At 35.8% G+C, this 26,955-nt stretch overlaps 1 long non-coding RNA gene across 3 annotated transcripts in view; it reads right to left on the bottom strand.

Moving 5' to 3' along the window:
* Window positions 1-253: 253 nt before the first annotated feature.
* The window catches only part of LOC140326564 (uncharacterized), a 28,613-nt gene continuing 1,911 nt past the window's right edge, over window positions 254-26,955 (bottom strand). The window contains exons 2-5 of one of the 3 annotated variants that reach the window (XR_011919896.1): window positions 12,848-12,978; window positions 5,122-5,156; window positions 1,255-3,786; window positions 254-827 (exon numbers count right to left, since the gene is read on the bottom strand). This is a non-coding gene — a long non-coding RNA (uncharacterized lncRNA). Of the gene's footprint in view, window positions 828-1,254; window positions 5,157-12,847; window positions 12,979-26,955 lie in introns of all 3 variants that reach the window. The other 2 variants (XR_011919895.1, XR_011919897.1) reach the window with 2 other exon arrangements.

Consider the following 26,955-nt stretch of genomic DNA (forward strand, 5'->3'; position numbering starts at 1 on the left):
GGCTTGACTCAATTGAACAAAGCAGATATGTAAAACAATAATGAACATAATAAGTTGAATTGTATACTACTGAGGATGTATATATAAATTTATGTGATTCTAATTGAGTATCATTGTATTTGTAGAACATACTTTTTATGTTCCTCCTGAGAAAGTGACCAAATTTACAAAACACATTGAGAAAAAGTCTGATATGTTAATGTAATCAGGATAACACAAATATAAGTCTCTGAAAAATTATATAAATTATATATAAATTATATAAATTATATTTTATTAAAAAAGCATTTTAGTACAAAATATAAATGTAAATCATTTTTGCTGTATAGCTCAAAATGTCAGTATTTACCCTAACTCTATGAATGTAAGTCAACATTCAAGCTTACACTGAGAAGTAAACAACCATTAACTGAGTTCTAACATTTAATGTTTTTATGCTCTTAACTATAAAAAATAACTACACTTTCATATACAGTGTGGTTAATTTGTGTGGCCCTTCTCCTAACCTAAATAACTCTCCTCCTTCCCCACATACTTGAGATCTAGAGTGCCCACAGTATGTTTACATCCAGAACTGTCCTGGCTACTCCTTCTCATTACAATCCCATAGATTTCCAGGAAGCAAATTTACAACGAGTTGTAGCTCCCAATATTATTTGATACAATGCAGAATACTGTGCATTGTGTACAACACATAGCAGCCTTGTGCCTTTTATAATGTAGCTTAATGTGGACATTTGTAATGTCTGTTGGTAAAACATGTGAAAGGAAAACAATTGGGAGACAGAAATTAAGTATTGCCATTGTATAATAGTAAGTGCCTAAAGCTACGTACACACTTCCAATTATTATCGTCGGAAAACGAACGACGAACGTTCCTGCACGATATATACGAACGATCGTATAGCACCGATCCTGCACATAGAGGTAACGACACGATCGTTCGTAGATATTGTACACACAATAGATACGATCGTTTAAGCGATAGAGGAACTATGTGCACGACAGGAAAGTGAACGGACGTTCGTTCATCACGCATGCTCTGAACATGGACGATCAACGAACGACCGTACACACGAACGATGTTCAACGATCGTCGTCCAATCCGATCCGCCGGTCCGGTCTTTCGTTTCCAACGAGTTTCCTCGTTCGTCGGGGTCGTTGGTTACTTTTTTACGAACGATTTTTTGCCCAATCGATCATTCGTCGTTCGATTGGAACGATAAAAATTGGAAGTGTGTACGCACCTTAAACAAGGACCTTTATGGAAGGATAACTAGTTTACTGGATTACTTTACCATGTTAAAGGTTATATGATATTTTAGTGGCTGTGTTTAAATATACTTTATAGCATTTTTAAAGTCAATTGCATTATTTTAAATTGTTATATGTGAATAATAGTTTTTTTCTCTCTTTTTTGAAGCACCCCCAGTGTCATGCTGAATGGGCAACATAGATAGCTTGCCTGAATTACCTAACACGCAGTCCAGTTTCCTGGAGAAGGTATTGCTGTTACACACTTGTTTGAGAGGTTCACTTTAAAGTGTTTCTTTAACCACTGTAATCCTGGATGCCACTTTAAAAACCAGAACAGGGAAACTAGATGTTTGTCTCAGATGTGTTTTAAAACAACACCCAGACTCAGTGATGTCTGTGGTTCCTCACAGCTTTTAGTCCTGGTGCCGTCAGCTGTCATTTATGGATTCTATCACTAAGCCCAGGAGCTGAAATGATGAACTTCGGGGCTTCTGATCTTCTCCACAGCACCTTTTATAGTTTACTTAAAAATGGTGATTTTACTTTGTGTGCATAAATTTTACTATATTTTTTTTAAGGTTTATTACGTAATTGCAGAAATATTGTGCAGCATAAAATATTGCAATTTGTAAATACCACTTCTACTTCTGAGATATTATGTAAACTACCATTGCTGAACTCATAAAGAACACAAATTGTCAGGATGTAAAGCTGATCTTTTGGTCTTAGTAGTTTCTGTCACACACCTAAAGCAAGCACGGAGATAACTGTGTATACAATTCCTCACATATATATATAGTGCCGCCATCGTAACCATTAGTTTGTAAATCCACATAATGGGCAAAGTGCATTACATAAAAATAATACATTTATTGTTTACAAGAACATAGATTTCCATAGTAAAAAAAGTCTTTAAATAAAAACTGTGCAGATAAAACCATACATTCTGTTAGCTACCTATCTATGACTATTTTTAAACGGAAGCATAAATTTGATGTTATCCTCTCATGAAAGTTATGCTTGCAAAATGCAATTCTTTTTCGTAATTCATCATTGTTCTGTAAAGAATGCACATAACCCTGTAAAACAAAGGAAAACAATATGAATGTATGAACTTTGGCTCATATATACATAAATCTGCCTCTGCAATCCTTCAACTTTTCTTTAACAAGCTAGTACAAGGTTGTTTATATAATGCTATGCTACAAACATATAATCAGAGATAAGAAAAGCTTTGCATTTAAAATGTAAAAGTTACAGAACTTTAGACTGTCCTCCTGTGCCCCAAGATGCTTCCTGCTGTAGCAGTCGATGTTTCTGCTAAAGAGAAAGAGGTTAGAACATAAGGTCCTTGTGTTTTTCAAACAAAGCAGATGAGTTGGATATACTTTAATACTTTTAGGGGCCATTCACAATCTGTGTTTTGGTGCAACATGCTGTGTTAAGGCAGCCAATTTATTTTAAATGGGCTGGCAGCGCACCTAAGCCATAACACAAGCCATATACATTGTGTGCACTGCAGTGCATTTCCTCTACTGTAATACTGCAGAGTGCCATTTAAAATAAACACACTGTTCATGAGTGATCATGTGATTTTGTATATATTTGATTTTCTTTGGCCAGGACTAATTACTACAATTTTTAGACAGTGTAATATAATAGCTGTAGAATAGAATAGTATATGGGTTCTGGAAAGTATATCATTGGTGGTACCATGGTTCCTAAATTTTTGTTTTCAGGTGAAGCCATTACTGTATGTCATTGTAGTAAATACAATGATTTTACCTATTATTTGTAAAGCATTCTCCTCATGAGTAGGGTGTAGGGAATTCCTAATTCCATGAAACAGACTGGTCTGCTGATTAAGGTTAGCTGGACCAAGCTATGTTGGTTTGTCTGTGTCTCCTAGTTCAGAGAGAGCCTGGTGCTCCAGAAATAAGAACTCTAGATATGTAAGATGGTTGATGGAGCAAAACTTCTTTATTTTTGGTGCATAACTATATGCCTGAATTTTATTTTAATTTTCCTTTGGACTGGAACAGTTTATTATTTGAACAAAGGGACTTCATAACTCTACTTTGATTCCCATCTCCATAATAGGTAAATAAAAAGTATACATATTCAGGTTTTGTATTTGAAGTTCTTTGCTTACAAGCAATATATGTTTATAGATCTAAAAATGTTATGAGTGCAGACTTAGATTATAGACTGATATTTTAAACTATGGATGCACACAATGAATATTGCCATATAACCACTATTTTTGCATATATATAATACATTATTGCTCTAATCTATTATGTAATTTCTCTCTATATTTCTAATAAACAACTCAACCTAATATTCAGGTTCTACATATAAAATATTTTTTTATTCAGACATTACAAAAATACATACTAAAATTAACGTTCAACATTAACCCATAGATAGCACTTTTTTGCTGAATGATATACCTTGCCTAAATCCTTGACGGATAAAAAAAGCACTTGAAGCATTTCTCAGTACTCCTTTCCATGATTCCTTTAGGAACTGTATAAGGAAGAACAATGTGGGTATTATTAGGTGCTATTGTATTCATACACCACTGTGTGGAGGGACATTGAGGATATGAATCTCTCCAAATAGACAGAGTTCCAAAAAAATTTTTTTAAATATTCAAAAGAGAAATAATGTGAGTATATAAAAGATAGAAGAGGGATAAGGATTAATTCCTGTTATTTGATATTTTAAATATATGATGTCAAAAGAAAAATTTTAACCATAAGTCCCAGTCCATCTGGAAAATGTGAATTTTGGTGTTTAAAAACTTCAAAAAATATGTTTTAATAATTATTAATGGATCTAATCAATATCAATGAATGTGAAGTTTTACAAACTAGATATTGTTTTTTTTTGGACATAGGAAAATGTAAGAAATAATTTTCCAGAATGTCTTGGAACATTGAGGATATGTATAATAAGGAGGATAGAGAAGTTATGGATATATTAGGAGTGAGGTAAACAGGTGTTTGACCAGTTATGGTTGTTTGTCAGAAGGAAAGGATTGGAGCTGGCATATGGATGATATATATATATATATATATATATATATATATATATATATATATATACACAGAATATCTATTAAAGTGTCTGCATAAACATTTAACAGGGGATAGTTTGATGCTGCAAGAAGTTTGTTAATAAAGTTACTAATCTGATAATGGTGACAATGATCTTGTTCATCCTGTGCAAGTTTAAAATTTTTCTGTAGCATAGATAAAATACCTCAAGAAAAAAGTTGTCAATTTTTAAAAATCTCTAGTTTTTCCAAAATTTGAATTCACTAGTTTGAGTGAAGGAAAACAGAGTGAAGGACTAGTGTGGGAAGATAAGAAGGCTGAGATCCATTTTATGCCCACTGAGGCAAGGCCTGGTTGGTATAAATTGCTACAACTGCATTACAGTTGCTATTTTGATTTCCTTTTTATACTTTTTTGATTCCGTGAAAACACTAATTATAAAAAAGTTTATCCTTCTTAAGTAAGCTTACCTTAACAGTTTAATGTAATGAAAAAGCTCAATTCTAACCAGTTTGATTTCTACTAGCTTTCCTACACTTGGTTATGTAGCCTTTCTAAACAGTATTTTAGCATTTGATTTACAGCCAAAAGTCATGGCCAAGTGCAATATTTATTGAACAAAAACATTACAGCAAATACAAATCAAACATAAGTAAAACTAACTCCAGACAGCCAGCAGGTAATTTGAAAAGATCACAGATGCTCACCTACCATTTACAAGGGCTGCTTCAAACTACACTTTCCTATCCTTCTTACTAGTATTTCCTGGCAAATGGTATTTTGAAACACCAATAATACTTACAGTAAATGTTAGAGATGATTCACAAATGAGGTGTTCTAAAAATAAAGCATATAGTAAATTACCAATGAGAGTGATCATGTGAACTTTCAAAAAACCCCAGCAAAAGAATGAAGTAATGTTTTAAAAAGGATAAATTCCCCTTAGGGTGTTATAATTAATAACTTGCTACGGAGAAGCAAGCAGCAGCTGCCAATGTTGTGTTTATATGTGCCTGTGTTTAATGAACTACAAGGACTGCAGATGCCACACTTTATCCTTTATAATCCTACATCTTAGTTTAAAATTTATTAGTGCCAGGAAAAAATAAATAAATTACTGAATTGCCAGAAATATAGATTCAGAATACATATCCTTTGCATATCCAATTCTTATTCAGACATGTTAGATTACAGGAACACAGTCTGTTGGATTCACAGGCATGAAGAAGTTACCACCTTTGCCAGAAAACTCATCAGGACCAACAGCAGCTACAATATTTACACCTTAAAAGAGAAAATGTTAATAAAGCTCCTTATTGTCTCAGAACAACTTGGCCATGATTTAACGTGCAAGGAGGCAGAACAATTGGCAACTGGGGCACCTGAGTCTTCAAAAATGAAGACATGTATATTTAACATTATATAAAAAAATAAAGTAACCTCTATCCACAACTTTTCCTTTCTCTATAAACCTCTAAATTACTTGGCTCTCACTCAACTTGGCTCTCCTCAGACTCATTGCCCCTGATTCATCAAGCAGAATCGGATGATCGCTCGCGCATTCGTATTCGCGATCCGAAATCGTACGCCGTCGCGCTATTCAGCAACTGAAAAAGCTCGCGGCCGGAGCCGCGCATATTATGAAGGCAGGAATCCGGCTGGCAGTGAGGAGGCGCGTGTACGAGCACACTCGAGTCCGGACCGCGGTAAACCGCGATTGCTGGCCGCGCGTACTTTCGCGCTTTCAGCGAGCACGGATTTTATTGATGAATCAGGGGCATTCTCTCCTCCAACTTCACATACAGAGTCCTTCCTACCCCGCCCTCTCCCATTTTCACCTCATTTGAAGTGCATTCCAACTGTCTTTTCTGCCCCCTACCCCTCATTGTTGCTGGGGGGCGGTAGACAACACTCATAGTCCTCAAGCAAAATTATTTCTCTGCTGTCATATGCTCTCAAGCTTTCAACCTACGCAGCCTCTTCTCAACAACTGACTCCCTCCTAAACCCCACACCTGCTCCCCCTACAACTACATTCCCTGCCTTAGACATAGCCACCTACTTCAGAAGATTGTCAAACTCAGATGTGATATCTCTGCTCACCATACTACTCCAACCTTTTCCAGCCCTTCCAATCATTACTATTCCCCCTCAACTCTGTTACTCTGAATGAAGTCTCCTCTCTTCTCATCATAATAATAAAAATAATAGGAGGAAGAAGAACACTTTAGTGCCTGAGAAACTCCAAGCTAAAAAATGACCCTCTTTTAGGTATCTGTACCAAAAATAGTTAAAACTGCAAGTATGTTTTCACTTTAATACACCAGTATAAATATTGGTAGGTGTGTATGTTTCTACTTTTCCACATTTATTAGTTGCTGTTGGTATCCAGATATCTAGAACAACCCTACCAAAAACAAAAAGTAAGTATGTTGGGTAGTAGCAGTGGAACATCTTAGACTAAATTTTTTGACAGTAGGCAAATACGAGCAGTAAAGTTACAGAAATAATGCATCTAATAAAACTACAGTATTTTACCTAATGCAGTAGTTACCTGGCATAGCCAATAGGTAGGACCTGTAAATCAGAAAAGTTTACTGATGTATGAAAGTGAAAACATACTTGCCCTTTTACCTATTATTGTTACAGACACTTAAAACAGGGCATTGGGAGTTGCTTTCAATACCTTCAACAAAATAGGGGAAACTGCATTAAAATTTTAGGCTCCAAAGGTAGAGTATCAAACCAAGATGTCTGGAAGATGTGCATGAAGTGGTCAATGACTGTTCCCTTTATTCTAAGGCTCAATAGAAATAATTTGGAGAAGGTAAGATATTTAGGGGCAATAGGAATCATCATGTATCTATAATGTACAGTCATGTGAAAAAGAAAGTACACATTCTTTGATTTTCCAAGATTTTATGTATCAGGACAGAAGGTCCTAAAATATAAATTTTTATATTTAAATCTAACCTCTAAGAGGCAGGGGTGTCAAACTCAAATACACAGAGGGCCGAAATTAAAAACGTAGACCAAGTAAGGGGCCAAACTTGAAATTATTTGAAAAAATTGAGGAAGTTTTTCCTTCTCATTAAATATAAAACATTTTCATATGGAAACAAAGAGGTATTGCTTAAAATTCAATCTGGAACAAGCCTATAAAAAAGAAAGAGGCCTAAGAATTTTTTTTAATTTTATTTAAGAAAAAACCTTATGCCTCTCACTCTATTTGTAGCCTCTTGAGTAAAATGTCAACGGTATTCTGTCCCCAATGTTTGTTATAGTTTTCACCAGTTCTCCATATAATATTTGCATGAACTTTTTTGGCAGCCACAACTCTGCAGTTCATTATGTCATAGCTCTTCATTTAACCATTTCCAATCATCGACACCACATACCCTGCATAATGTACCCATACCACCCACAATTCATTCTGTGTTGGTTTTTCCATCCCCTTATTTGCACCATGTTCTCTGACAGCCCCCCTCAAGTCTTTCAAGTCTTCTCTAGCACTTCTGTCCCAACATATAACACTGCATTCTTCAGCAGCTGCAACTTTACCATTCAAATTATTCTTCTTTTTACCATGGCTGACCTTCAAAGTTATGGGGGTCAGAAGGTATAGTTAGAGTTGAACTCCAGCCTTACCTTCTTTTTTCCACAATTGTAGATAAATCTCTCCGGTGCTGAAAGTGACTATTATTATCAAACAGAAGACAACAGAAGAAGAAGACAAGAACAGCCAAATGCGGAGCTACGCAGAGGCAGAGAGCTGTTCCATAGACGCGAATAATGCTGAGACTACAGTTCCCTGCATTACTTGCGTCTATAGAACAGCCCAATGCAGAGCCACGCATAGACAGATAGCTGTTCCATAGACGCGAGTGATGCCGAAACTACAATTCCCGGCATTACTTGCGTCTATAGAACAGAACAGGCTGTTGCTCTATAGACGCGACTGATGTCGGGAATTGTAGTAGTGGCATCACTCGCTGCAATATTTAGTGGTGGGTGGGCGGGCTCCAGATGCAATTAATTTTCAGAACTCTTTGGGGGGCCAAACAAAAGGACCACACGAGCCAGATTTGGCACACGGGCCAGAATTTGACACCCCTGCTTTAAGGTATAAAACATCACTAAACAGATTCCACTACATCATTATTTAATTTTAAAAAATGACAAAATGTAGTAGCTATTATTGAAAAATGGTACATGCAATGATTCAAAAGCTTGCAGAACCTCCTTTAGCAGCAGTACCTGTTTTCTGTATGACATTACTTCAGGATATTGAGGTTTGTGGGCATTTGTTTATGTCCGTCCAAAGGACATTGTTAGAAATGAAAAAAGGGCTTACTTTCCTTTTCACATTACTGTATAAACAATTATTTATTTCAATATTGTATTTTACAATAAATGAAATATCATAAAAAAATCCCAGACATGTAATGATAGCAATATTAGTTACTTTAAGGCAAAAAAGCCCGAGTCACATTTCTAATTTCTGTTTAGTGTCTATATTAGAAAACACATAAACAATCACATACATAGTTGAAGAAAAGCTCTACTGAGAGAATTATGAGGGCTTTCATTGTTACTGTCTGTAGTTTCTGCACTCTTGAACACCGACTCAAAACAGCATGAAGATTACAAAAGTTATCGAATTTAAAATCGTGATCTGCATGCATGTTAAAAGTCTGTGAGTTCGAAAACACTGATGATTTTAGATCAGCATTACTATCAGAAAACTATTATTTCTGGATGGGGGGGATCAACACACTTGCTTTGTAAAGCTTAACTATAGCAATCCATCAATCAACAACTTTTATTTTACTGCATTGGACATACACTAACATATTAGCAAAGTTTGTACAATTATTTGCACACCATGTAATAATGAAACTGCAAACAGTGTAAGTCAGTTTTAAAAGGAAAGTCAGACAGGTAAGCAGACATAATAATAAAATTGTATATGCTAGAAAAGTTTTTATTGCAAATATTCTATAATAAAAAGTGAATACTTCATGTGGCTGGAGGATTCTATCAGATAAAAGTTGCTGTAAAGCAAGCTGATCTGTTGTGCTGCTTGCCACAAAAGAATAGAATTAACCTATTATTTCTGCTTAGAATTTCAACCTAATTCAACCTAATTTTTATTATCAGATTTTTATATTCACTTTAAATGTAAGGTGCTGCTCTCTGCAGGTGTTGTGTCTGCTTTAGTTGCATTATGGATGAAGACTAGTTTTTCACAGGTAAACACACCAAAGCATCTAACATGTTAAAAGCGTGTTTGTGTAAAAAAGGTATTTTGGGTTAAATCAACCTTTAAAATTATGGTTGGGGTCTAAAATGTACATTTGCAAAGCTGTACATAAATATCAAATTTGTTATATATTTTTAACAACATTGTCTTCATAATCACATTTTTGGCAAAATTACAAATAGTGTTATTCTTGCTCTCTAACAAAATGTAACTTAATAGTGTTTTATTAATCAAATATAACAAGTTGCTTACAGTATGCAGTAGACTAAGGCCCATTATAGACCCATTCTGAAAAGTAGCATTCATGTGGAGGCTCAATCACAGTCCCAGCTGTCCTATTCAAGTGAATGGGAGTGATATACTTTTTTGCATGCAGCTGTTGGTTGCTGCTTAGGGTTTGTACCACAGCCGCATGTAAATCATCTCCCAGCCACACAGCACCAGTTTGCTGTGTGTCAGGAGCTGCCAGCTGTGCAGTTACACACTGTGGGTCTGAAAGAGCCCTAAAGGTAGTGAGCATTTTGTCTGCATATAACAGCTACAGTTTCTTAACAATGTATATCTTTAAAAACATGATTCATTCAGTTTCTCAAGGAAGCTTTTAAGCAAGTCTTGACTTCCAAAGTGACCTCTGCCAACATTGCTAGATTATCCTTTGAACAGGATTATAGGAATGCTTTTAAGGTCATTCACAAAAAGGTTCATGGTAATCGAAATGTCATTCAGTTGCACACATGCCTATTTTCTCTAGTTTGATAATATAGATTGACTCACTAATAACAGCAGATGAACCCATTTGGGCCATCGGAAATTACTGTGCACATTTAAGGACCTTTCCAAGCAGTTCACTGTGTAATATAGACTTTGATATTACTTCTGAGCAAAACATTGCTAACCATGTACCCATGCAGAAACAGCTTTATAAAAGAGCATCTAAATAGCAAGTAAATAGACTAATGTTATTTGTGAAAGCTTTTAAAGAAATTAAATATATGCTTTAAATTGCTACAGTTTTTGGTGGAGGAGAAATGGTATTCATTCTGTTATATTTGCAGTCCTATATGTCATCCAGAGCAGTAAGTCTTTTGAAATCCCCTCTGCTTGCATTGCACTAACTTAACTTGAAAATTCTCTGACACTAAGAAGGAAAGGGGTGAAATCAATGGATAAGGGTGGGCAAGGAGAAAGCAGGGAATGTGCAGCAGACATGTCTTCAAACCTATACAGAAAAAGGGTTAATCCCTTCTGATATTTACTTTTCCAATATCGGGTACTTAGGATCAGCGAATTTTAAAAATCATTCAGACAACCCAGAATGAACCTAGGCATGTCACATTCAACTATATTTTATATAAAACACATTTACCTCCTCTATCCCTCTTAATGGAAACTATGCTATGTCCAGTGCTGCCTCCCAGAGACATCAGCGTCATCCTTCTTTGTGACTGCTAATGGCTCCATTCCTAAAGTCTTCTACTGTCCTTATTGCATAATTTTAGTGAATCTTGTTTATAATGGCATGTTATAACATGAGAGAAAAAAGTTACGAATAGCAAACTAAAAAAGTCAAAGAAGCAGTACCACAAGTAACATGCGGTCAGTGCTAACTTAATATTATCACCAAATTTTTAAGGGTATTTCAAACCAATATATTGCCTTTCCTTGTGACTCTAATGCCAAATTGAGTGATAATGACCAAATGGAATATTTATTTTCTGCTACATTAGGATAGCATTTTAAGGGTTTCTAAATGCTCCCTTCATTGGGGCTTTGATATTGTTTAGAGGAAAACAATATGGATGTCACACTTACCTCTTCCTCACTATAGCGCAAGGGCCTCTCTCCTGCGCATGCAGTCAGTTATAGGCCCAGGCATGCCTGCCCTTCCAGATTTAATCAGTATTGCCCCTTCTGCCAGCCAATCAGAAAATAGCCTCTTAATCAGCCTTTTTAGCTAGCTTAGATACAGCACACTCAGTTTTTGCAATGTGTCTTTACTAGTGCCGAGCCCCTGGCTCTCCTGAGCATTTCCTCTACACCTGTTGAATAATTCAGTGCTTTCCCTGTCCAGCTCCTATGTTAACCCCTTTTTGCCCAGTCTGGTGTTTCCCTGTCTGTTCTCTTGTGCTGTTCCAGTGTTCCTCTGTGTCTGCAGGGCCTCCATGTCACTTGTGCCTCCTGTGTCCCCTGTGTCTGCGGTGGCCCTGTCACTGGTGTCTATTTCCTGGATCTTTGGTTCTTGAAAACTGGCTTGTTACTGACCTTTTCTGCTACTGACCTTTGCCTCGACTACCTTCTTCCTTGACAATCCTCCCACCCAGTGATTTGGTACCATGCATCATCCTGCCTACCCCGGTGTGCCCAAGGACTGCAACCTGGCAGTAACCAGCAGTGCAACATCCTCACCACCAAAGGCTCTGGAGAAGACCTGGTTGCTGCTTAGATTCTGCGCCTTGACCCTTATCAGGGCTTCTCACACTCCTTTTGTTTAACTTCTGTCTCCCCAAGCGTGACAATAGACCTCTTCTATTCAATATATCAGGTTTCCACCGTTGGTCATTGCAAACTGACTGCAGAAACTTGTACAAGCTTTTTTTTTTTTTTAAATTGCTCTTAAATTTCAAGTAGGTAACTTCTGCTCTTTTCCAACAAAATTTGAAAAATCCTCAAAACATTTTGAAGTACAGTTTATGGGGAATTAAACATTCTCTAAAAAATGAAGTAAAAAAACATTCTAGTGCCCCTTTCTGTTATTTAGAGCAGCCTAACAAGGGACATTGCATTCCCCACCAAGGCCACCGTAGAGTACTTGTATTAAAGTGAAACCTATAAACTGTGAGATTTAAAACCCCCAGCTGATATTTCTTATTGTATAATATAGAAAGCACTGAAAATATGAAATCCCCTGTAGAATGTGATCCATAACTCTTTTTTGCATCATATTTCTAGTTCATACCAAACATTGCATTTTTTTACCCATACGCATTTATTTGGATGTGCTTCTATTAGATTTACAATTAAATTATATATACTGTAACTTTTTATTCTACATTTCACTTATTGGGCAGTTGCAGATTTATAAAAGCCTTTCTTATAGCTATAGCCATTCAGTTTCTGGGTATTCTGTACTTTCTTGTGGCATGTGTCAGCTGTGTTAATATGTAGCTATCTTCATTTGTTTTAGGATGTCTTTAACCAAATGTCTGGGATCACAACAAACCCTTCCCCTCACTAGCATGAAAAAACAAAAAATGTTAATAACCTACAGTTATCACATAAGCCACATGATGCTCCAGGTTGGTTGGTCTTCTCCCTTTCTTGGTTACATTCAGCAGTATCCTTCTTCCATGAATCCACACCACTACTTCTGTAATGTTGGCATTTGCTCTGAATGGACCTGAAATCCCACAAGGATAAATTTAGTAAGAGTGAGGAATGGTGAGCATAGACAGCACTGAAAAAGGGGATTGGTAATCCCACAGAGTCATTGAAAATCTTCATTGAAAATATAACACATAGTTGCAGGTGGGTAGGAGAGGAGTATGAAAGCATTTTAGATTTTGCCAAGAAATGGGCTTTAAGCAGTGCTATTCAGATCTATAGAATTTATTTTTTTACGCTTTGGCCAGCCTTTTTGTATATTTTTACAGCTAATAAACAAGCAAATTGTGATAAAATGAAACTAAACTCAAAAGACATGAGTCTCTTTTGTCAAATAATGCCCTTTTCCCTGCTTTTTTCTGCTTACACCACATGGTGAATGAACTGTGCAGTATTGAACCTGACTCTGTTCCCAGCACTGCCAAAAGTAGACCTAGATGCTAAGAAAAATGTAACTCCTGAACATGAGCAGTTGCCATATCTGTGGCCATCCAATGGTTGAAAAAGATTGCAGTGGACCCAGAAGACTTGACAGTGGAGTTAGTGGCTTTGGATGATGCAAGGGTGATAGGGTCCTGGACCTGTCATCAATGGAGGGCAATAAATTAGCAAGTAAACTGACCATAATTAGCAGGTAAGCTCACCACCCAAATTACCTTAGTTCTTTAATGCTGGTTTAAACTGTTAAATGTTTAGGAGAAACATCTTTTTTAATTGTAATTAGGTAAGCTAAGATAAAAAACCCTTGCAAAGGAAAAACTCACTGTGCTGGTAAACAGACAAATTACCTTTAAGGAACCCCAGTGTGTTTAATAATGCAACATTCACTCCATCATAAAAATCCAAATGGTCTGTTAGTTTTAAAAAATACTGCAAAAATTATAATCTGGCATTTTGCTGTTACCCAAAGAAAGCTGATTATTTCTGCTTTGCCTAGGATTTAACAATTTGCACTATTCTCCAAAGCACTTAACAGTTGTTTTCTTTTTTATATGGCTAGTTCTTGCAATAGGCTGTATGTTGTTATTTTAAGATATACTATGAAAAACAACTTTAACTTGGGTTATATCTCTTCAGCCATATTTCCAGATTTCTCTCTTCTACATTGGAACATACTAAACAAGGATTTGAGTATCCCAACTTTTTATTAAGTTCAAGGAACAATATAACAATGATCTGAATGCAGAAAACAGAGAAAGTAACCTCTCAGATTCATCTCAATACGAAGTAATTCATGTGAAATTCTTCTACTTAACCCATCACATCTGAATCTACGTGAGAACCCCAGAAGCTGAAGCCAAGGCTGATACAACAACATCCGATTAAAAAACAACAATGTAAAAAGCTAAACCACCAAAACGAACATCAGATATAAATAGTATTGCCAATGCAGATGTTCTGATCACACCCACTGCAGAATAAAGGAAAACACTGTTCATAAAGGTTCAAAGATCTGAAAATAAAATTGTATAGATACTACTACATGTGATTACAAATATAAATAAATATATCTCTGTTCAACCCATACATGTTTAGGAATGTTAGTTTATTGATCCATCATACTTAACATTTCTTCAGTGCCCGTACACTGTCACTTACCTTATCTCCAGAGATGTCCTTCAGGACCATATGTTTAAATCAGTTTCTGTGTCAGCCTGTTCTTTAAAATGTTTGAGCACAGGCAGTACAATCTGACTCAATCTGACTCTTTTGGATAGATTAGTGCCAGCAATAAAAAATCCAGTCTTTAATCTTCTGATCGTCTCACCTACATAGATATGTTTATATATATATGTGTATATGCATATTTATGAATATTTAAATACACATATTAGCATTTAGAAAACCTTGATGGTTTCCTGTCTGCCTGTAAAGAGTTGTACAAAATACTTTTCTATAAGGTAACAGTGAATACAGTTCAAAGACGGGAAAGAGCCATTGTGCCTAGGGCCAAAAAAGTAGGCTATAGGGAGTATGAATTTCTCCTTTACCAACATATCACTGAGGATTGGCTAGTGTTGGAAAGCTTGTATGTGTAAGTACTGTAATTTTTAAATGTTTGGATATGATTCCTACTAAATCTTTGTTATTCACTCATCAGACCTAACTTTTGGGTGAAATTGAGAAGAGAATCTTTGTTTTGTTTGTGTTTCTGTCGTATACTAACACCACCAGTTGTTTAGGATAATCTCCTCGTTGGAGCTTACTCCATGTCTTGAAATCTTTTTTATTTCATAGCTTGGTCATTCACTATTGTGTTTACCTTAGCGGTGAGCTACAAACCATGTGGTGGGTGGAAGCTGTCATATTTCAGTAATTAGTTTCTATTTGTGGCCTTCCACAGACACCCTACTTTATTATAGAGCAATGTAAAGAAAGAAAAATTCCTTAGCATCCCAGTTTATCTCCTTCCTACAGTTCTATGGACCTTGGCTTGCTTCAAAATATTATTATGATCTATCAGATACCTTATGCTTCCAATTTCTTATTTCAATTTTTCTAATATCTTTAAGACATATTCATTACCTTTTTCTGGGCATTTTTCTTCTTTATCTTCAGAGAGTACAACACTAAAAAGGGTATTTTGGGTTAAATCAACCTTTAGAATTATGGTTGGGTCTAAAATGTGCATTTGCAAAGTAGTACATAAATATGAAATTTGTTTTATATTTTTAACAACATTGTCTACATAATCACATTTTTAGTAATCACAAGCTGCTCGCTTGTTCTCCTCAATCCCTCTCCATAGAACATAACAAGCACTGTAAATACAGAGTTGGTTCGGTCATCTGTCACCGAAAATGATCATGAAAGATGACTTAAATCTTATGTGTGTATGTAGCCTAATATGAAACACTACTTTAAAATATGGTAGCTTCTTGTGTAGCTTTGCTACGAATTTCTTTACAAAAAAAAATCCACACAGTACAGAGTGATGAAAAAACACACATGATCGAAATAAAACCAAATGACCCAATGAAAAACAAAATTGTTTTATTTTCAGTATGTCATAAGATCTGATCTTTATCCATCCTTGGACATAACTGCACTACCCATTGCTGCGGTTCATATGAACTAGACTAGGTAATTATTATGCAAAAGAAATACAAAGAAAAAAATATTAAATTAAGAAATTCCTATGATCCTAAAATTAATATTTTTTTATATACACACAGTATGCACACATACATACATTTACATCACTTACTGCATAAAATACTGTTTACTTTTATAGCATTTTTATATGTGCTAACATAACCTAATAGTATGATAAATTAATTAACTAAGTGTGCTATATGTCTACAGCTGGAGAGCCTACTGCATGTTTATGAGGTTATAGAATGCCTTACAAATATTACTTACATTAAGCTCTGGTGAAAAGTGCCTATGGAGGCTAAAACATAAAATTCATATTTAATAAAGTTAAGCATAAATATGACTATCTGAATCACCTATTTTGCACACAGTGAATTGATACACCAAAACACAAAACAAGAAAATAAAAAATGCATGTAATTTTGTTCTTGTTGTTAACAAATAATTAGGTTTCTCCTATTATTTTATAGAAAAACTGAACAAGAGATGTGATGGTTACATTACATATATTGTTTTACATTTTCACCAGGTGATTATACTTTCATAAGAGTTAAGTGTCCATAAGTGTCCATTTTGATCTATGTGTAGTAATGCATGTTCATTATTGAACTTTATGCCATGCAATAATATGTGTTGAATTAAGACAGCTCATTAAAACTGAATAGGCTTGGCATTTACCATAAGTACAATACTTTTTTTTCCAAGCACAACACATTGCAATGTACAACTCTGCATTGCTATGTGTTGCAGCTGTATTGCCCTTAAAACCTTGTATACAGAAACAAATCCCTGTACTCAATGTTGTACTACAAGTAGCCGTATAGTGCTTGAAATAAAAATGTTTACTACATAATATCAATTTTTAGGAAATTAACAATTGGGAGAAACACTCAATGAAATCTGCACTCAATACAATAGTTGTATGCTGACTAACCTACTGGCAAGACATTTAAATTACCTGATTGGCTGTATTAATTAAGAGACCAATGAAAGAAAAAAACATTGAGCACTGTGAACATGGAGTTTAAAATGTTCTCAAGTAAAATTCAATCCAAATGCCGATTCAATAATAATATTTTATGCACACTGACTGAAAAAATGTGATAATTTGATTGATTTGCATTGAAGTCTGCAGATAGCTACCTTGGTCACTCCACTTAAACAGATTACAAAGCTTCTAAACATTGAGTATTGTCACTAAAATAGCCAGGGAAATGAATGCCACTTGTGGGGGTTCTGGCAGGACAATGTGTTTTTAAACATGGGCATGGAAGGGTGTCAAATTGTGCTTTATTTACATCAATTATTATTATTATTAATAAACAGGATTTATATAGCGCCAACATATTACGCAGCGCTGTACATTAAATAGGGGTTGCAAATGACAGACTAATACAGACAGTGATACAGGAGGAGAGGACCCTGCCCCGAAGAGCTTACAATCTAGTAGGTGGGGGAATTTACACACAATAGGAGGGGGCTATGTAGTAGTGGGAAGTAGTGATGGTTTCAAAAGACAGAATAAGATGAGTAGGAAAGTTTGAATAAATGGGTTTGAGCGCTCTTTTAAATGAGCAGAAAGTAGGAGCAAGCCGAATAGGACGAGGAAGACCATTCCAGAGAGTTGGGGCAGCTCTAGAGAAGTCTTGTATCCGTGTGTGTGATAAGGGTATGAGTGAGGAAGTCATTAGTAGGTCATTGGAGGATCGGAGAAAGCGGCTGGGGGAGTATTTTTTTACCAGGTCAGAAATGTAAGTGGGACAATAACTGTGTAGGGATTTGAAGGCAAAGCCCAGGAGCTTGAATTTGATTCTATGGTGAAATGGAAGCCAGTGTAGAGATCTGCAACGAGATGCAGTGGAAGAGGGGCGGTGGGAAGTATGGATGAGTCTGGCTGCAGCATTCATAATAGATTGTAGAGGAGAGAGTCGGGTTAGTGGAATACCAGAGAGGGGGAGGTTACAGTAGTCCAGACAAGAGATGATAAGAGCATGTACAAGGAGTTTTGTGGTCTCAGGGGACAGGTGGGGGCGGATTTTGGAGATGATGCGTAGGTGAAAGTGACAGGACCTGGAAATGTTCTGAATATGGGGGGTGAATGAGGGGGCAGAGTCAAAGGTGACACCAAGACAATGTGCCTGAGGGAAGAGTCGAATAACAGTGTTGTTAACAGTTAGATTTAGTCAGGGGGAGATGCGAAATTTGAGAGGTGGATGATGATGAGTTCTGTTTTATCCAGGTTGAGTTTCAAAAATCAGTCAGACATCCATGATGAAATGGCTGACAGGCAGCATGAGACCTTATCCAGGACTCAGGGGGACAAGTCAGGAGTGGACAGATAGATTTGAGTGTCATCCTTGCGTCCTTTGAGTGTCATGGGAAAGAATGTGTGGGAGCCAGGATGCAAAGTTATGCAAAATATGTGATACTGGGCCAGGGGGGCGGTGGACAACAGCAACAATGAGGGGTAAGGCGCTAAAGGTGAAAATGAGAGAGGGTGGGGTAGGAAGGACTCTGTATGTACAGCTCGATGAGAGAAGGAGACCCACACCACCCCCTACTTTGTTGCAAGGTCTAGGAGTATGTGTAAAGTGCAGGCCTCCAAAGGAGACAGCAGCAGCAGAGACAGAGTCAGAGGAGGAAAGCCAAGTTTCAGTGAGAGCCAGAAAGTTCAGAGATTTATAAAGGAGAAGGTTGTGTATGGAGGTTAATTTGATGCCAACAGATCTAGCATTCCATAGACTGCCAGAGAGAGGGGGTAAGAACTTATGGGTAGGGGGAATGGGGATGAGGTTAGGAGAAGGGAGTGTCTTGCTGAGAGTGTATGGAAGGGGGAGGCTGTGTGAGGGACCAGGGTTGGGTGAGATGTCACCAGAGAGTATCAGTAAAGTAAAAAGGTACAGGAGCACAGACAGAGAAATAAGGAGAGTGAAGGTGCAGAGAGACAATGGGTTATCAGACTGGGGAGGGCAGGGAGTAGTAGTGCCATCAATGTGGGGTCCACTTAAAAGTTTAAAACAAACCTTTAATTCAGACATGCATTCTGAGGCTAGAAATGAAAGGGATTTTTTTTGGATTGGATGCCCGCTTGTAAAGCACCTTTGTCCTAATTTTGAAGGCCAATTGTCTTTACACCACATATGCTGAACCAAGAAAGATGGTGGAAAACAGGAAGAAAGTGGGCAATATGGTAGAATCTTAAAGTTCCCATTATAACTCCCAGAGAAATGTGTATAGTGGTACATTTTTACCTTTTATGCATTTCCTCATTTAGTTAAATATTTCTAAACATACACATAAAAAAGTATTTACTAAAATAAAAACACATATTTTAATGACCTTTACAGTAAAATTGTAAAAATGTCACCAGAAGTAAATCCTCATCAGTCATGTCATCCAGTAATGTAAACACACATCAGTCACAACCTTGTTTTTTACTGGATAACAAAGCCCTGGAAAAAGATATTATAGGGTGTTGGACAGAGAAAACTTGAAATTCTGTCTGATTTTGGCTCTGAGTAATCATGTCTCCACAGGAATCAGTTTTACCTGGCGGAATTGACAGGTGTGTCAGTTTGTATAAGGCAATATGCTTCTATTCAAGGGAGATTCTGAGTTATTGTAAACCAGCAGACCAGATGACCACTAAATTGGGCTTGTTCTATACTGGAATATAACCCTGCATTATTTTAAAGTGCTTTAGGACAAATATAATAGGACTGAAAAGCCCCAAAGCCATTACTTGTGAGTAAATCAATGTTTGTGTGCCTCATCTTATCATACTACATTGCCAGGGATAGAGAGCATTTTTTTTTTGTTTTTAGGAAATGATGCAGATAAAAATATATTTATTTATTTTGTATTTAGCTACCTCAACATATGATCATAATTTTCAGGATTTCTGGTGTTGAATTGAACTGCTGTTTTACTAGAACTGAAGTATGAACGAGTAAACATTTATAGACCTGTTTTTCTTTTTCTGTATTTAAAAATTTGTGGAATTTTTTAGAAGAATGTAATGGTCTTTTGATGGTATTGCTGATTTACCCGCAATGTTAGGACAAATGCATCATTTTTATTGTAAAAGTTGGAGGCACATAAAGTGAAGGCATATGATGGTAGCAGAGTGGATATGGAGGTGCAGTTGTCATGTTTAGTAGATTACCAGGGTGTTTTTACATAAAGCCAGGTCTAAAACTCTTTTATTTGAAGAAAATGAAATGTAATAAATACCTTGAAAATTATACAATAAATGTGTTATTTTTTACCCCGAATACCCTCTTTTCAAATGAAAAGCCTCAGTTTATGGTGATCAATTAAAAAATAAAACACATTTAATGTTATCCAGCCCATTAAAACATGGTTGTAATTATTGTAAAGTAACATAGGAAAATAAAAAGTGTTTGTGATGCGTTTTTTACTATTATATTTAATCAAAGTCAAAATCAATGTTATTTCAGCAATGTCAACAGCTCCCTTTATGCTCATAACAACTGTCAGTCTAAATTTACTCATTTCATAGTCGCATGGCTATTGCATGATAACATGCTACACTGGAATGACAAAGCATGCCAAGTATAATAAACTCTAATAATAAATGAAAATAATTCATGTTCCACTTTTTTAACACCTACCTATAAATCATATAAAAGGAAATTGAAAAAATGTATAATTTATATTGTATACTAAAATTATACGAAAAAGATGGCAACCAACCAGTGGAAACTGACCTCTATGTACCCTAACAATGGGCTTACAGCCATTACATTAGGAGATATTCTACTAAACTCAACAAATTTTGAGTGAAGATAAAAAAGATAAAAGTGAATGTAGAGCTAATCAAAGAGTAGGACCAGTTTAGGATTGTAAAATTTGATATGCTCCCTACTAATGCTTGCTGGATCTTTTAAAATCAGAGCTTGTCTAAAGATACAATGCTTTAAACATCAAATTGTCATACTTGTATTAGTTTTAAAGTCCGGTTTTTGAATTCTAGAACCGGAGAGACAAGCCAGGATATCAAAGAGAGAGGTGGGCTATATCCAATGCTTACTTCAATGAGAGGACCCCCCATCATGAGAATATTTTTCATAGTAACAGTTGTCACCAAAACATTTGTTCTTTTTCCTGGATTTTGTTTGAAGCACACTGCTGTGTTGTTTGAAAGAAAAAACTGTGAACAAACCTAAACCACCACCACATTTCACTGCACCAACTGGATAAATATTCTGTATGGTGTGCTGTAGAATTCCCATTTCATCAAAGTTTTCTAATTAAATGTGTTCCCTATTAAAGTTTAGGGAACATACGTGAGGCAGCAATAATATCAGCTCATCATACCTTGTTTCAAACAACATTCATGTACCCATTGTTTTAAATTATGCCTTTGGAGAGTTTGCTATTTGAATGGGAAAAAAGATACATGACACATTCAAACTTATAATCAATATTCTCGTAAAAATGAACTAAAGCTACAAAATTATTCAACAGACCAAATAAAAATAGTATATTTTTCTTGCTGCTTGAACTGTTACTGCCAGGTTTCCTTATTTGACATGAATCCAAAGCAAAATGATATGGTTTCTGCTGAGTTTACGAATTGTGGGTGTTTCTTGTCAGTAGACATATCAGAAGGCTTGTTGTTTTTTTTTTATTAAATGTTTCAGTCATGGGTCAGTACAAGAAGACCTTTTTTTTTTTACATTATGCTTAACCCCTGCCTCTATGCCTTCCCACCTCCCCCTGTCATGAGGCCCTACTCCAAATTCTCAGCTTCAGGCCTACTTTCTCTATATCAGGGATTGTCCAAGTCCAGTTTCTAAAGGTCAAACACAGGCCTGGATTGGTATAGCCATTTGTAACTTTCTAAACCATACCCTACTAAATTTTATTAAAATAGATATTGTACATGTATTTGGATCCTGAATCTCAAAGCCTGCTCTGTGTGGATGATATGTTATCTCAACAATTGTCAGACAGAGAAACATTCATTTAACTGAGTCACTGGGAGATCTCTTTAGTACCTAAGTTAAACATCTCTATATGAAGTCCAATCAACAAAGATTGGTACCTAAAGGTTGTGAGCCTCGTTTCTATATTTTTATCTGAATGTGACCTAACACAGCATCTGATTTTCAAAGTCCTAAAAGAAGATGTAGAAAACATAGTTAAACAAATGAAACAAAAATTCTAATATTTGATGATGTATTGAAAAAAAAAAGATCCAATAACATATCTGCCTGTGGCAAAAGTAAGGGGATTGTGCTCTCAGTATTTGGTGTGACCCCTTACCATAATAACTAAATGATTGTGCTAAACTTTAGCAAACTGTAGACAGTCAGCAATTTTTTTTGGGGGGAGAGCAGTGGCTTTCCTATTGCTACCAATGTAGGACAGGCCTTCTGTTTGCACACAATCTGTAGTTTCTGTTTATTTTGCTTAACTGGGTTTTCTTTATCCACTTTTGAAACTTCTTTAAAAATCAGATTAGGTCACATTCATATAAACATATAGAACATTTGGCTCTTCAAGCATCACTGTAATTACATGCTTGTTAAAATGTAAGTTAAATAAAACATATTTTAGCATAAACACTGTTATAATACCTCAAGATATTGTTCAGTGTACATTAAGTATGCCTTTCTGTTGTAACATATGTGAATATACATTATTTTATAATATGAACAACTGCACACATATTAGCAAATTAGTTAAATATTTCATTGCTTATATTAAGGTTTGGTAATGAGAAAATCTTTTTTTTTTTTTTAAATAAATCCACTCATTACAGTACTGTCAGATGTATCACAAATCCCACATCCCTCAGGTATGATAAGATCCTGCTCTACTTAACACATTATTTGGAGCTTGTCCAGAAATGCCCTATAAAACCAGGTAAAACGTTTGACACTGGTGTTCCAGATATCTGCTGTCTAATCCCTTATGAGTACACAGACGAATGTGTCGCATGTTATAGTGTTTTAGTTTAGAGAGTACACTCTTATATGAGGTTCCACTGAAATAAAAGGGGGTTAGTTATGAAACTTAATAGAAATAAAAGTGCTAGTGCCAATAATAAATACTACACAACTATCTAACCAAACTGAAGAATCTGCAAGAGTCAGACTGTAGCCTAAACCTGAAACAAGATATAGATCAGGTATGCATTCTGGTATGTGTTTGCATTTGGTGCACTCTATGTTTGGTATTGGATTTCTGTATGATATCCTGAAATTGATTTGTTTGTGTACATGGAATGCTGAATATACTAGCATTGCTGTGATGGAATGTATTTCTGACACATACTGTATATGATATATATATATATATATATATATATATATATATATATATAACATGTATTAGAAGAATGGTAGCATTCATTTCATACCAGGCATTGGTTTAGGGCTAAAATTAGGTTAAAGGCTGTTAAATGCATTTTCATTACAGCAACCTGAGCTTTTCAGTTATATATTACAAATGTACTTGTAGTACAGCACACGACTACACACATACTTTGTTGAAGTGTGTTGTGTTGCTGAAAAAGCTGCAAATACATTTTTAATAGGTTAGGGTGGACTGTTTGGCCATGCAAAGTAAACGGCTTGTCCTAATGCAGTGCAACTTTAACACACTGAAGAACATAGCTTATTGTCCATGGTTAAAGGAGTGCTACATGCTAAGTTCTACTCAGGCTATTTGATTTAATAGACCTTACTTATCAAAGCTCTCCAGGACTGGTGAAAATAGACTTTTATGGGTGAACCTGTGTGATCCAGAAAACCTGTAATGGATATGTTAAAGGATTGAAAACAGTTATCAAATAACTGCAAAGGAATTAAAGGAATCAATTCCAGGTTTGACGGATCACCCAGGTTCACCCATGAAAGTCTATCTTCTCCAGTTTTGGAGAGCCTTAATAAATCAAGTCCAATGTTTGTGTTTTTAAATTCTATTCAATTTCAATCTGCAGCAAATGTAGTTTTCTAAAATTAAAAAAACAGTTGCAACCCCTCATCCTTGAAATTGACAAATGGACTTATTGCTTTGTTTGCTTTTTCCTGTTACTGCCTTATTTTGAACACAAACTTGATGCCGCTGCTTTTCAGGGTGTTTGCCTTACAGATTATCTGTTGCAATTCAGCATTTATAATACTATATTCTCAACCTATTTTAACTTTGCTTGTTGTTTTGTGTGTTTTTTTTTTTTTTGTTGAAAACCTATTTTTAAGATGTTCTGTTCTTTGTCTCTCTTTATTTTTGAAAATTCTGAATAAAAATACAATAAAAAAAAATAAAAAAAATAATTCCCCTGGTGGAATTGTGTATCCCTGGGTATAGCAACCAGGGGATATTGTGTACTCAGGGGTCTGCACTAAAAGACATAAAAGTGATAGCATTTTGGTATCCAATGCAATAATAATTTTTATTTTGGTGATATACTCCCAAACACTTGTCCACTAAAGTGATGCAGACACTGAACCTTAAAGGAACACTGTGTATTGCCCAAGTGATGATAATAAACCTAGACTCTCCTATTAATAAATCAGTTCTAAAAAAAGGACAAACAAAAAAAATCCTGTCGATAAACATGGGATTTTGGGGATTGTTTTTTTCAACAAACATGGAGTTTCAGTTTAGCACAAAGAATAGTGTAAATAAGCCTTAAATGTAAGGCTGAACACTAACATTACGTTATAATAAGTACATGTCACTGCTGAGATGATCTGGTCAGATGTTACCTTAAAGTCAACAGCTACTGATGTTCAAACCAACAAACTTCACATGCCTGGCCTTATTTACTAATCCATATTCATGTTGCATTGATGCGCCAGCAGAGGCAAAACAATTCAGTTTTTTTCTCATAGTAATTACATACTGACATGTGCATGGTGTACTTTATGTCTATCTAAGCCCAAGAACAAAATCATAATATGTTGTGATTTACCAATCATTGTTATTGTTGCATTTATTTTTATTTCTAACATTTTCCTTTAATTTTTACCAACATCATACTTTTTGTCTTAGTAAATGTTTTCTAGTAAAACTGTCATAGGTCTCCAGTGAAATTCCTATGGTTCAGTAGATCAGGCACAGTTTCTCATAAAACACTCATACTATGAATTTATATGTTAGTGATGGAGACTCTTGATCAAACTATTAATTCTTTTTTTTGGCAATGCAAAGGAATGTGTGTCATTATATTGTAACACATGTGGCTGGTTTGGTGGTAACCTGTGCAATTTTGTCATTATTCTGAGAACATATTGAAAATAAATTCCCAGGCCATTTGTAGCTCAATCATTGTGCATTTTAAGCTAGTGACTGAGTCTCCTGTGTTTTAGCAGCTATTCATGTTATCCAATTCTGCTGCTGATAAGATCATGGCACAGTAACTAAAAAGAGAAGCATTGTAGCTGACGACAGCAAAACCTCCATAGCTAGCTTCAATTTGGTAGAGGAAACAAGCACAGATTATAGCAGCTACAAATCTCTGCTACAAAGTTGCTAATGTGACATGGTCCTTAGGGCCATACCATGCCAGCAGCTGTGTAGCATGTTCAAATATGCTTTGGTTTTTCTAATATCTATAACTGGCTATGATACTTCTTTATATATATATAACCCATTGGTGTGCCGTGATCACTTGCACCGGCTTCGGGTATTGCAAATAGCCATTTAAGCTGACTGTTATTTGAACACTTCGACAATACTCTGCAACAGACACCCCTCGTTTTCTGCAATTAATTTCTTGTGGTCTATGACTGTGGTCATGGTTGTCAATATTAATTATAAGGGACATTTGTAGTGTAAGATGACTGCATGAGGTTATTGCACGTTTATTTACATTTCCAATATGTACATGATATTTTTCTAGGCAAGCTTTTGAGAGATCTACTACACTTCAGGTCAAAGCAGTAGTGATCATCAGATAGAGGGTTGTATAGGGTTGTAAACCAATATTTGCTTGCTACAGTAGATGCCTCCACAGGGTGAAAGACAGCATAGATAGAACAAGCTACAACTAGTTAGATTTGCTGTGACACAGAAGTTTCCAAGCCTGCAATTTAATTTTTCTTAGCAACAAAATTGCTAAGGACAGTGGGTGATCCAGCAAACCTGCAATGAATCTGGTCCAGGAAAATAATTGCAAAATAATAGCAGATGATTTTTAAGAAATCCAGTACAGGTTTGCTGGATCACCCAGGATTTCACATGATCGTCTATCCTCTCGTCTTGGGGAGCTTTAATAAATCAGGCACAATGTAACACCTGTAACACCAACTGTTAATTGGTGGTCCTCGTGTCAGAAATTGATCACTGTGGACCTAGAGGAATTGGTGATGATGATGGTGACTTTAGGGATGCCATTACTCCAGGGTGTCTACAAAAAGGTGTGTGCTATAATCAACAAGCAACCATTCATACTTTCTGATCACGCCATCAGTTCCATTTTAAGTCCATTGAATGGTAATCTGCTAATGGGTCATCAGTGAATGTACTTATTTTACTGAATATAGTTTGGCTTTAATCATAAAGCATGCTCCTAAAAGCAATACCTGGGATACAATATCCGTTTGAAACTGAGGATTAGATGATTTATATCTTCTCGCCTTACAAAAAGTGATTTATTTATTTCTTGCTGATACTCTGAAGAATAAAGGGAAAAGTAACTGTCTCCATGGGGCAAAATCAAATTTCTATCCTGTGTTAAATAACATTTTGGGGACAGACAGGGTCAAAGAGTGAATGAGAAGAAGTGAAATGTAAATGTAAGTGTGAATGTGTGTATGTATGTTTGTGTGTATGTGTTTATGTGTGTGTGTATTTGTGTGTGTATGTATATCTATATGTGTGTGTATATATATGTGTATGCAAGTGTATGTATATGTATATA

Source organism: Pyxicephalus adspersus, chromosome 3 (genome assembly GCF_032062135.1).
Source record: "Pyxicephalus adspersus chromosome 3, UCB_Pads_2.0, whole genome shotgun sequence".
NCBI lineage: Eukaryota > Metazoa > Chordata > Amphibia > Anura > Pyxicephalidae > Pyxicephalus > Pyxicephalus adspersus.